This window comes from Triticum aestivum, chromosome 7B, assembly GCF_018294505.1.
Source record: "Triticum aestivum cultivar Chinese Spring chromosome 7B, IWGSC CS RefSeq v2.1, whole genome shotgun sequence".
Taxonomy (NCBI): Eukaryota; Viridiplantae; Streptophyta; class Magnoliopsida; order Poales; family Poaceae; genus Triticum; species Triticum aestivum.
The window spans coordinates 237686789-237697797 of NC_057813.1; positions in this window are offsets into that span (position 1 = coordinate 237686789).

An 11009-nucleotide genomic window follows, 5' to 3' on the forward strand; every position below is an offset into this window, starting at 1 on the left:
TGAGCTTATTAGGACAAGTATGCAAAATTGTAACTGCAGTAAGAGACCGTCCAAAATCTGAAAGAAGAAGTTTGTCTAGCACTTATTGTTTGCAACTAATCGACGTGAATAATTGGATATTATATCGAATGAGTAAGAAAGACAAGTAAAATTGTCAACAAATCTGGCTTGCAGTAGTAATCTGGGTCAATGTCACTACGACCAACAATCCAAAATGACTAGTTTCTGTTCCGAGGGCCGGAATTTTGAAAACCCTGTGAACTTTAGAGGTACTAAAGATTACCGAAATACATCTGAACCATTAAGTGTAGGTAGCACTAAGCACACAAAAAACCCTAATGACAGTCCTGCCTAATGAGTAATGAATCAATTAGAAAATGGGTGATGAGGAGTGGCTGCTGAGTGTTGAGGACGTATCTCAGGATAAATCAGGTTGGCTTGGTGGGTGCTGCATGCCTGAGCCCTGAACGGACTGGGAAGGTAGGCACGGTGGCGCGCCCGGGCAGTGGTGACGCTGTTGGGCGAGCGGCTCCTGGCCTCCTGTTAGTCCGGCGTCTCCTGCTAGAGTCATGTCGTCCGGGGGCGACAAGTCACCGGCGAGGCAGGCGGCTGGGGGCGAGTAGGGATCGGAAGTGCGCAGTAGAACAGAGGGGAATCGGGGCCTGGGATGACCCAAATTCCCAGGGTGGGCCGGCCCACCGTGGGCACCCTGTACAGATACACACCCGAGCGGCGAACATGCATTTTCGAAACTAATTTAGGAACATTTAGCTGACCAATTAAACAACTCTATTTTAATAATATCAGATTCGTATTTGCTTGTTTAGCTTGATGCGTGGAGCAGTGTTATTATGACACGAAGCACGTATTCTGATCGTATAGTGATCATAAAAGGGGGAAACTCTAAGCATTTTTTTTAGCAAAAGAGGGTTTTCCCTCCGATTTTTATTAAAGAAACCACCACGGAACCAACATGATCAATTAAACCCTAAGCATGATCAATTAAACCGTATTATGGCTGTGCCATGGCAGATTTGAAGCTACAAACCGAAGAAATGATATTTAGCATCCACTGTTTGCTTCGAACTAAGAACTAAATTCTAAGAGCTAAAAAGAAAGTAGAGTAACCAAGTTAAGATCTATTTTCTGGTTGAGATCAAAAAGTTGAGGAGATATGAAGTACCACCTCTCTTGCGGCGCCGTGTAGGCATCGGTGGTGCGATGGCTGTCGGCGGCGTTGAAGCAAATCTGCGACGGTAGACGGGTGCATCGGGGGATAAGTCCCGTTACGGTGGAAGAGAAGGTCGTGTGAGCGGCCCCAGCAAAGAGGACGACGGCGCCGATGAAGCAAGAGGACGCTATGCAAGGCTATTGGTCCGTCGCCATGGATGAGAAACGTCCATCTCTAGCAGTGGACGACGCGGTCTTGGTAGGCGCTCCGGCATGGTGGAGGACGGTGGCGATGGATGTGGTGGAGGACGGTGGCGATGGATGGGGTGGCGGACAGAGGCTGGTTTGGGGATGGGGTGTTCTAGCGCGGACGGTGTATGAATGGGAAAATGGAGGGAGAGGTAGGGGGAACCATGTTTTTGGGACGCACCTGTCTGAAATATGGGAAAGTTACGAACTTAGCCCCCGTTTAAAATTTGGACGTCTCGTCGGTTGGGGATAGGACGATAATCTCGCATCTCTCCAATATTTGCCCAGAGCGATTTCAGGCGAGGAGAGGGTGGTTGGCGCCCATGCTTGGCGCCCATGGTGTATGAACGAGGCTGACAGGTAGGGCGATTGTGTCACGTCTGAGTGAAGTTACAAACCTGCCCCTATTGAAAATATTTGCCTACATCGATTTCAGCCGAGTCGAGTTTGTTTTACCGCCCACCGTGTATGAATGGGGAATGGAGGGAGAAACAGAGGTCTTTCGGATGAGCTTGAATCAAATATGTTTTGCCGCCCATGTTTGATGCCCACCGTGTCGGAATGGGCTCAGAGGCGGTCGTGTCACGTCTAATTGAAGTTACTAACCTACCCCTATTTAGAGCAGTGGAAATCGGGCCGATGGATTGTCCGTGTAATGGGTAGACAATAATTTCCATCTCCCAAACACTTGGCTTCGGGCAGCTGACGTGGGAGTGGACATTTTGCAGCTTCTTTTGAATTTTGGGACAATAAGCATCCACGTTTACCCTGGCAACTAAATTCGAATCCATTTTGTATTCCTGTATGAATCTTTATAAATTGTTCTATGTGTTTTTATATATCTTCAAAAGGACAACAAAGATGTATTCCACTGTCATATATGAATATGGTTTACAAATGCCGATACTCAAATTTAGAAACTAGTATCCAGTTTAAGGTGAATTCGAATATTTGGAACACTTCATGTCCAACTCAAATGTCACACGCAGCATAATGTGTACTCCCATTTAGATATGTACACAAGTGATGTATCAAGATTCAAATACCGAGTCAATCATCCAAGAATGTACAGAATTAACAGACATATAAACACTTATAGAGTATATGGATCAATAATATCAACTAACTACATAAGCCAGGCCGCTGTACTTTTTTGGCTACAACAACATCTTTTTTTAGCCAGCATCTTGGCCCTTTCCGATGCGTGCCACGGTCCATCTATACTACTACTATTGTTGAATGCACATTCAGCCCGATTGGTATATTTGTAGGTCTGGCACAGCAATCCAAATGAAATGTCTCCTAGTCTTATCAATTAATACAAACTTGTGCTCAAATAAAATTACAAACCAAAAAACAAAAAAATTATTACATGATCTCTAAAACAAATGGTTTGGTTGATTACATGAACAGACAACACAAAGGTTATTCAACTATGGAAAGAACATTTCACCTATGATTTACCAAGTAGGAATTTAATTTCCTTTTTTCCTTCAGGACCTTAACAATCTGGTCAGTCTTAGCTTGCTTCGTTTTGACATCCACCAAATATTTAATGGTTGTCTTGAGTACTTCTTGTGATTGTGCTGTTTGCTTCCTCAACATGTCAATTTCATCTCTAAGTGCAGAAGCAGAATCTCTTTCTACCACTAGTTTAGCCTCTAGAGCATCAGCAGTTGGCAATTCATAATGCATGATTGGGCCGGTGCCACTGCTGTGGGATGATGCAACGTCCATGGGGACCTCGCTCTTTGATCTTGGGCTAACCTGTTTTGCCATTAAAGTTCCGATTGGATTCAGAAAAGTTGAAGTTAGTAAAACATCTCAACTAGGAGTTATAACAGCAAACCAGTTAAACAAACAAGGAATTAAAGAGTTTCAATTGGATGCTGAAAAGTACTCCCTCCATCCCATAATGTAAGACGTTTTTTAACACTATGCTAGTGTCAAAAAACGTCCTATATTATGGGACGGAGGGAGTGGTTATTAACATCATTGTAACCCGCTGTTGCAGCAGCAAAGCAGTTAAACAAACAAGTAGATATTTAAGTTAAGGCAAACAGGTAATTCTTAATAGTAAGTATCAAATACATAGATAGGCGCAGTCTACAATATGATTAACAGGCTGTGCCATTATGTAATCAGTAGCAAACTAAATTAAGCCAAGCAACGTAATTGAACAATTTTGCAATAAGTGGCTAACTAAAATTCCGAGAAGCAGGTAACTGAACTTACACTAGTTCTTTGTACAGGCACACTACAACTTCTTTTTCGCTTACAAGGTTGTAAAAAGGAGTCCATGGCATCAATTACTTGGATACGCAGTCCCAATACTTCTTTCTTCCCACACTGCATGGGTAAGTCGAATGGTTAATCTGGTAAGATGGTGCGTCCTTGATATGTTATGTGAGGACGTGTAGTCAGACTAGTTGTAGCCAAACACATCACACTGGCTTTTACTGTATATTTCATGCGATTACTTTTGGCATATCAAGATCTAAGCAATCTACAATAGGATGAAAAGACTAGCATCCTTCACATTATTGGCGAACTCAATTCATAGAAACAAGCAATTCAACCATTCTGTGGGTAAATCAAAAGCGCCACTGGAATATTTTTCACTATCCAATCATACACGCAAAAAGGGGCGACGCCACCATAGGGGCTGGTATGGGAGGCCGCCTCAGGTGGCTAGAAAGTGTGCACCTAGTTTGAGTCGTCCAGGTTGGCCCATGCTAGTTTTGTTCGTCCCAACGCACGAGTAGGCAATGTAAAAAATGAAGAAAAATGTTTCAATTTGGATGGGCCAATAACATAAGTGCAAGGCAGGCCCTATAGCAGGCTCGCGGCCCAAACGAGCGCCTCCCATATCGATCGACAGCAGGAAAAATCCTAATTCATTCACTCCAGCCTCCAGTCTGGTTCGCTCCTAACCTAGCCACCGCTGGACAGACCGACACAACACTTCCTCGCACCCTCGTTGGAGGCGGTCGCCGGGCTTCAAGTGAACGGAAGGACAAGAAGATGAAGATCCAACCCTGGGTATAGCCTACGTGGGAGGCAGCGGCGGCAGCACGGGCATGGCATCGAGCTTGCGCAAACGGACAGTCGCAGCTTGCAAGAGTAGCATGCGCAACGAGCAGGTACATCACATCCCTGATTATATCTAATTCAACTCTTCAATTTCTGGCCAGTTAAACCTGACGGTGTTGTAAAACTGCTTGTATGTAGGGAATCTATGAGAAAATGAAACCAATTTCTACTTATTTTATAACTCCCCCAATCAATACTGAACTGACTGAATCTGATGTATCTAATCAAGTTTCTGGTGCAAACATACAAGCTCATGTTGTTCTTGAGCCTGAAGTGTCTAATGAACAGACTGCTAATGAAGGATTTGATGCAAACATTTTACATGCTCCTGGTGATGAACATATAATGTCTAATGAGGGATCTAATGCAAGCATTTTGCAAGATCATTGAAGGATTTAGTGTCTAATGATGATCTACTATGTTGAGAGAGACAGAGATTTGCAGGCATTGGTGACACGCAAATTATAGTGCATTTTCATAGCTTGAGGAAACGTCGAGGCCATCTACCAGAAAGTCCCCGTATCATGACAACATAGCATAAATACTTTTCTAATCTGTTGTTTGAAACTATTGGCATAGTTGTGCAGGATAGATATATTGATATGCAGTTTGCGCACTGGTTATACGTGCAATTACACTTTGATATTTTCAGCCAGAGAACGAATAATTCAGGCAGGTACAAACCATGTTTGTAGTCCTTGTACACCATGTTGCATTTTGTGTTTTTTGGTGCTTGCATCATTTAGTGTTTATAATCTGAACTACTTTGGATCATTAGCTGATTTTCAAAGTGCATGTAGCTTCACATTTCTCAAGTTATGTTGATTTCCGGAGTGCAAGTGCCTTCGTATTTTTTAAGTTAAATGTTCTCCCCTGGTAACTTGAATTCCTGGATCAGCCACTGCACACAAATCATACATGAATGCCAGTACGAATTAAATGAAATGTAGGGACTTACTGTAGCTCATTGTACAGGCTCGCTACAACTCTGCTTGCGCTTGGGATGTTCCATGTACAAGTCCATCTTACCACTTGCTTGGATGTGCAGGCCTTGTGCTCCTTGCATCCCCCTCTGCATTTTTGACACGGCGAATGGTTGATCAAATAAGAGGAATCGACCTTGATGTTGTACCGGAGGACAGGTACTTACAAGGTTATACGGGTGTGCAGGATGTGTACCAGATCCCGTAGCCCCGTCATGCTTCGCTAAAAAATGGATTTGCTTGTTTAAGATGATATCTCCAGAAGAAATAAGAGTTAAAGTCAGAGTTGCATAGGCGTGTAAGCTAAGAGAGCAGTGAAAGGATATCCAAACATCGTCGGAATAGTGCACAAGGGAGTGATGTGTGGATACCTAGTTCGGGCCGGCGTTTGGGCATGCTCGCCTAGCTAGAGTGCGGGTCACTTCAGAGCCGTTGAGGGTGATGTGCTGGCGTTGGCTGGCCGCGCACGGATGCAGATCTTGAGTGGCAGCGGAGCGCTACGATGCGGTGGACGAGACCGTTTGTGAAGCCCCAACGACCTCGAGGGGCGGAGGTGCAACGATGTGCTCGGTGAAGTAGCCACGGTGAGCTGGGAGACGGCGTCGGTGAAGCGCACCTGATCTAGTGGAACTCGGTGTCTGTGAGGCACGTCGCTTGCGGCGGCCGACGTTGTCGGTGGACCACCCGGTGCGGCGGACGAGGGCGTAGATGAGGTAGCTCCGGTGCGGTGGTGAAGCGCGACCATCGTCTTCGTCGTCGTCGTCCGGCATAGAGGTGGGGAACAGTGGGGAAAGAGACGAGACGAGGGGCGATTCGAGGGATGGCGGTGAATTAGGGATTTGAGCAATCTGGGCACGGAAGGGGACGGTGGAGAAGAGAGATTTTGCAGGGCTGGAATTGGGGCCGCCAGATATTTCAATCCGAAACGTGGAAGCGCGAACTTATATTGTCGTCGTCCTTTTTTTGGGGGGAGGGGGGTGGGTGGCTGGGTGCTACGCGTCCGTCCGACACACGTGACCACCCGGACAGGACTACGCTTCGGTGCCTTAAGGCACCTGCCTTTCTGTCCATGAAATGTGGGCCCAACAGGTGGCTGGCCCACATGTGAGTCACCCAAGGGCTGTTGCCTTTAAGGCACCGAAGCAGCGTCCACCCCGACACGACCCTGGTCTGCCTGGTGCGCCTACATTTGAGAATGCAAACGAATCTTCTTTCATTTGCAAACGAATCTGTATGTATTACCCTGCCCGTGTTTTCCTTGCAATAATTAGTCATTCGAAACGAGATACTCCATCCTTTTACTTTTGTAAGTCGTTTCAGACAACTTAAAATGAACTGTTTTGCATATTGTCTGAAATGTCTTCAAGGTGTTATAAAAGTGAACATAGGGAGTACTATAAATTAATTAATGAGGAGTTATTTGAAAAAAAATCGAAACGGTACCCACGCTAACGTGGATTAGAGTGTGTCACATAATTAGTTATTTGAATTAGAGTGTGTGTCACGTAGTTAGTTATTTGAATTAGAGTGTGTGTCACGTAGCGATCTCAAATTCTAACGTGGATTTCGCATTTCACTGTATCCACGCTACTTTTTTAATACAAATTCATATGTATATGATGAACACCATGGCAGTGAGAAAACTTTTGGATGGATTCAAACATATGACCTACAAAATAGCACAACAAATTGAGCCCCATGTATTTACCTCACACACCCGCCATTGCACCCCATGACGAGCTCTCTCTCTCTCTCCCCTCTCCCTCTCACCCTCTCGCGCTAAATACATGCATTGCCTATCTAGCCCCCAACCTCTCGTACGCACGAACGCACGTTGTATATCTAGGTCACTCCCTCGAGACTGTCTCACTCTTTATTCCGCACGGCGGGCCACACTCTCTCAATCTCGCTCTCTTTATCTAAGTCTCGTTTAACCTCGTTTTCTTTCACACACAAATGATATATCTCCCTGTTCGGGCCTCGATCGACATACTCTATACTCTCTCACGCAGATTGTCTATCTAGGTCAGTCCATCCAAGCCGCCGCCACTCTTTCGACCTCATGGTGGGCCACGGTCACTCAATCTCTCTCTCTCTCTCTCTCTCTCTCTCTCTGTATGTGTGTGTGTGTGTGTATGTCTCGATTTACCTCGCTCTTTCTCGGACAAAAACGATATATCACCATGTTTGAGCCCAATTCGACCTATTCACATTGTATACTCTCTCACGCACATCGTCTATCTAGGTCACTCTCTCCAACCCATCTCACTCTTTCGATCACACGGTGACCCTATGTGATCGGTTGACCTTGCTTCCTCCCACGCACAAAATATATCTACACGTCTGTGACTGGATCATCTCTCAAGCTCTATCTTACAGCCCTCACCCTTACCAAAAGCTCAATCGGACAATATCTCTCCGGAGCATATATATTTGTTCAATGAATGTCGGACCACTCTCACTTTGTCTCTCTATCTATATGTCTCTCGATTGACATTGCTTTATCATACCGTATCTTCCACGCGTTGAAGCTACTACCTGTCCATCCCTCGCAAAGCCGGAGCTATTTACATTGCGAGGGGCACTCCAACCTTGGATTAATTTGTGTAGGCATTTATTCCAGTCGGTTTAGATTATATTTTCGTAGCATTCGGCCCACAACTACTCCAAACGCCGTTGCAACCCACGCAACTCCCCTAGTTGATTTCCCTCTGGCTCGGTACGGTCATCGCTCTCTCACACGTCCTTTCTCACCTTCGACGTCGCACCATGGTATTATTGAAAAAACTATGTTGTTCTCTTTAATTATTACAAATAAGCTACAAAACTACACACCGATAGTCCACTTGGAATGGAACAAATTTCGACCCACAAATTAAAGTGCTACAAACTACACACCAAGGGGCCCACATGTCATGAAACAAATTTGGACCCATATACAAATTAAAAAATAAAGGACGAGGATCGAACATGCGACCGGGCCTTCAAGCCGCACGTCAATAGGCAACATACGTAGAATAGCAATGTTTGTTGTACCCCCTTTGTTCACATAATGTTTTTATATTACCACAGCCTAATTAATGGATAACATTTAATATTATTTTTAGTACTATTCACCTTCACTTACTGGTGGGTTCCATGTGTGCTCTCTCTCTCTCCTCCCCTTCTGCGTTTAGACGCACGAGCAAACAGGAAGAACTCGCGGGCGATGTTGCTGTTGACCATATCTGGACGCGTTCACAACTCACAAGTCACGGCACCAGTTTCACGTACTAGCAGCACTAGTCAGTGTGTACGTGCAATGCACGTTAATTTGGAAGTATATTAAGTGCATGCGGATATTAACTACTAGGATATTATTTGCGTGTTGTCATGTGATTAGCACTATTCTTGGCATGAAATTAACTGCATGCTAAACGTGTTGAGCGCTCAACATTGAAGCAGTCTAGGTCGTTGGATGACAAGGAATACATGTGGCTTGATGACATTTTATATTTAATATGATACGGCTCTAGAAGAACATTCAATCGATCAAACCATACATTTCATTCAGTCTGACTTCGACTTTAAATTATACGACGATTGATATAAAATAAACGGAAATGATAAACGTTCGGATTTTAAGCATGGCAATCCGAACGTTTTTCATGGCAAATTTAGATTACGCGGTGGCGGCGGGGGCGTCTCGCGGTGGGAAGCGGCTCCTCTGTCGTGCTCTATGTGTCGTCGGGCCACTGACCGACGGCGACGGCGGCGTTTTGCGCCGTTGTTGGCGTACTCCTGGACGTTGGCCTAGCTTCAAGGAAGGCCAAAATGTTCTGGACTTCGGAGCGAGTCAACTGGCGGGAGGAGGCGACTGGCGTTGGTGCAAGGAAGCGGTCGACGGCGGCCATCCATGCCGCTGAGGGGGGGCACTGGCACCCGCACGGGGACAGGCGCTATCAACGGCGCGGCGGAGACGTTCGTGTGCATGGGCACCGGCACGGGCGCGCATGTCAGTGCACGCGCAGGCACATGCGCTGGCAGGTGCACGGGCACCGGCACGGGCGTTTGCGTCAGTGCACGCGCAGGCGCATGCGCTGGCAGGTGCACGGCCGCGTGAAAGTCGGCGGGGACCTCGTGGAACCCCGTGGCATCAAGCTCGGCGACAATGTGCGGCTCCCAGCCCATCAATGCCACGGGAATGGGTGATGGCGCAGTCGGGGCGACGGGAGCCGGAACAGGAGCGGGGACAGGCGTGGCGTCTTCCCGCAAGGCCAGTTCAAGCTTGTCCCAAAGCGCCTTATGTTCTTGAGACTCCGGCTGGGTGTCTTCCTCATGAAACTGGAACACTAAGGGCAGACCATCGTGATGCGGCATGGCGTACGTTTAGGTCAGTCTAGTTGGAGGTAGACGATAGGAGAATCGGAGAGGAAGAGAGAGGATTGTAGCGATACCGGGTAGTGCGGGGTTGATTTTAAACTGTGGCGCCGGCGACATTAAAAGTGGGAGCAGTTGGGACGATGGTGGGCGGCGGAGCCTGGTCAAAGGGCTCGCCTTCCGGTGAGTCTGCACAGCGGGCTGCTCGCACGCCTCCCTGACAGCCGGAGCAGCGGTCTGCTCGCATGCCTCACGTCGACTCACACGCTTGCTGGGACGGCACCTGCCGATGAAAAGCGGGGACTAGTGGCGGCATGTAAACGCCCACGGTTTCAATAGTGAAAGCGTTCGCCTTAACGTGACACGTCTTTTCCCTCAAAAAAAATGTGACAGGTCTTTGTTCCAAAATACCTTGGCTCTTCATTTGTGCAACTTGTCATAAGCAGCTTGTCTCAAATTGAAGAAAAAACTTACGAAGTAATATTTGTGCCATATCACATGACCATGCTCAGTTTCAAGAATTTATGCTCCCTTTTGGATTTTCTGAAATTTAAGACCCAGGATTCGAAACAATATCATAACCTGCATCATGCAATAAATTTTGAAGCCGTACATCTGTCCTGTTGTATTTCTTAAGAAAGGAGTTGGTCAAACATTTTGCTTAGTTAAACCTCCTTTCCGATTTATAGGGCTCAATTCGAAAATCTCACCAACCAAGGTAGATGGTGAGTGGTGGAACAATTGTTGTAGTTTGCAAAACAACTCAATTAATGCTCTTGTTTTCCTCAAAAATTGTGATTACGAATGCATTAATTGCAATGCATGCTTGCATAAAGTACATGCATTGGTCAATTTTCTCTTAATACTTGCATGTAATGATTTATTGCACCTTGAAATCTGAACATGTGATGGGGAACAACCAAATTGAGACTTATAAAATGGGAAAACTAAAATTTTGAGATAAGCCCTATAAACTGGAAAGGAGTAAAAGGATAATCCCTCCGTACCAATGCATTGCCTGATATATTATCTCAAGTACTAGGCATGAACAAAAAAAGTACGGAGTACTAGGCACGAACAAACGGGCTCAATTCTGTGCTCATCCTGGTGTAGTAGTAGTAGTACTAGGCAATGCAGTTGACGGGTGACATTGAC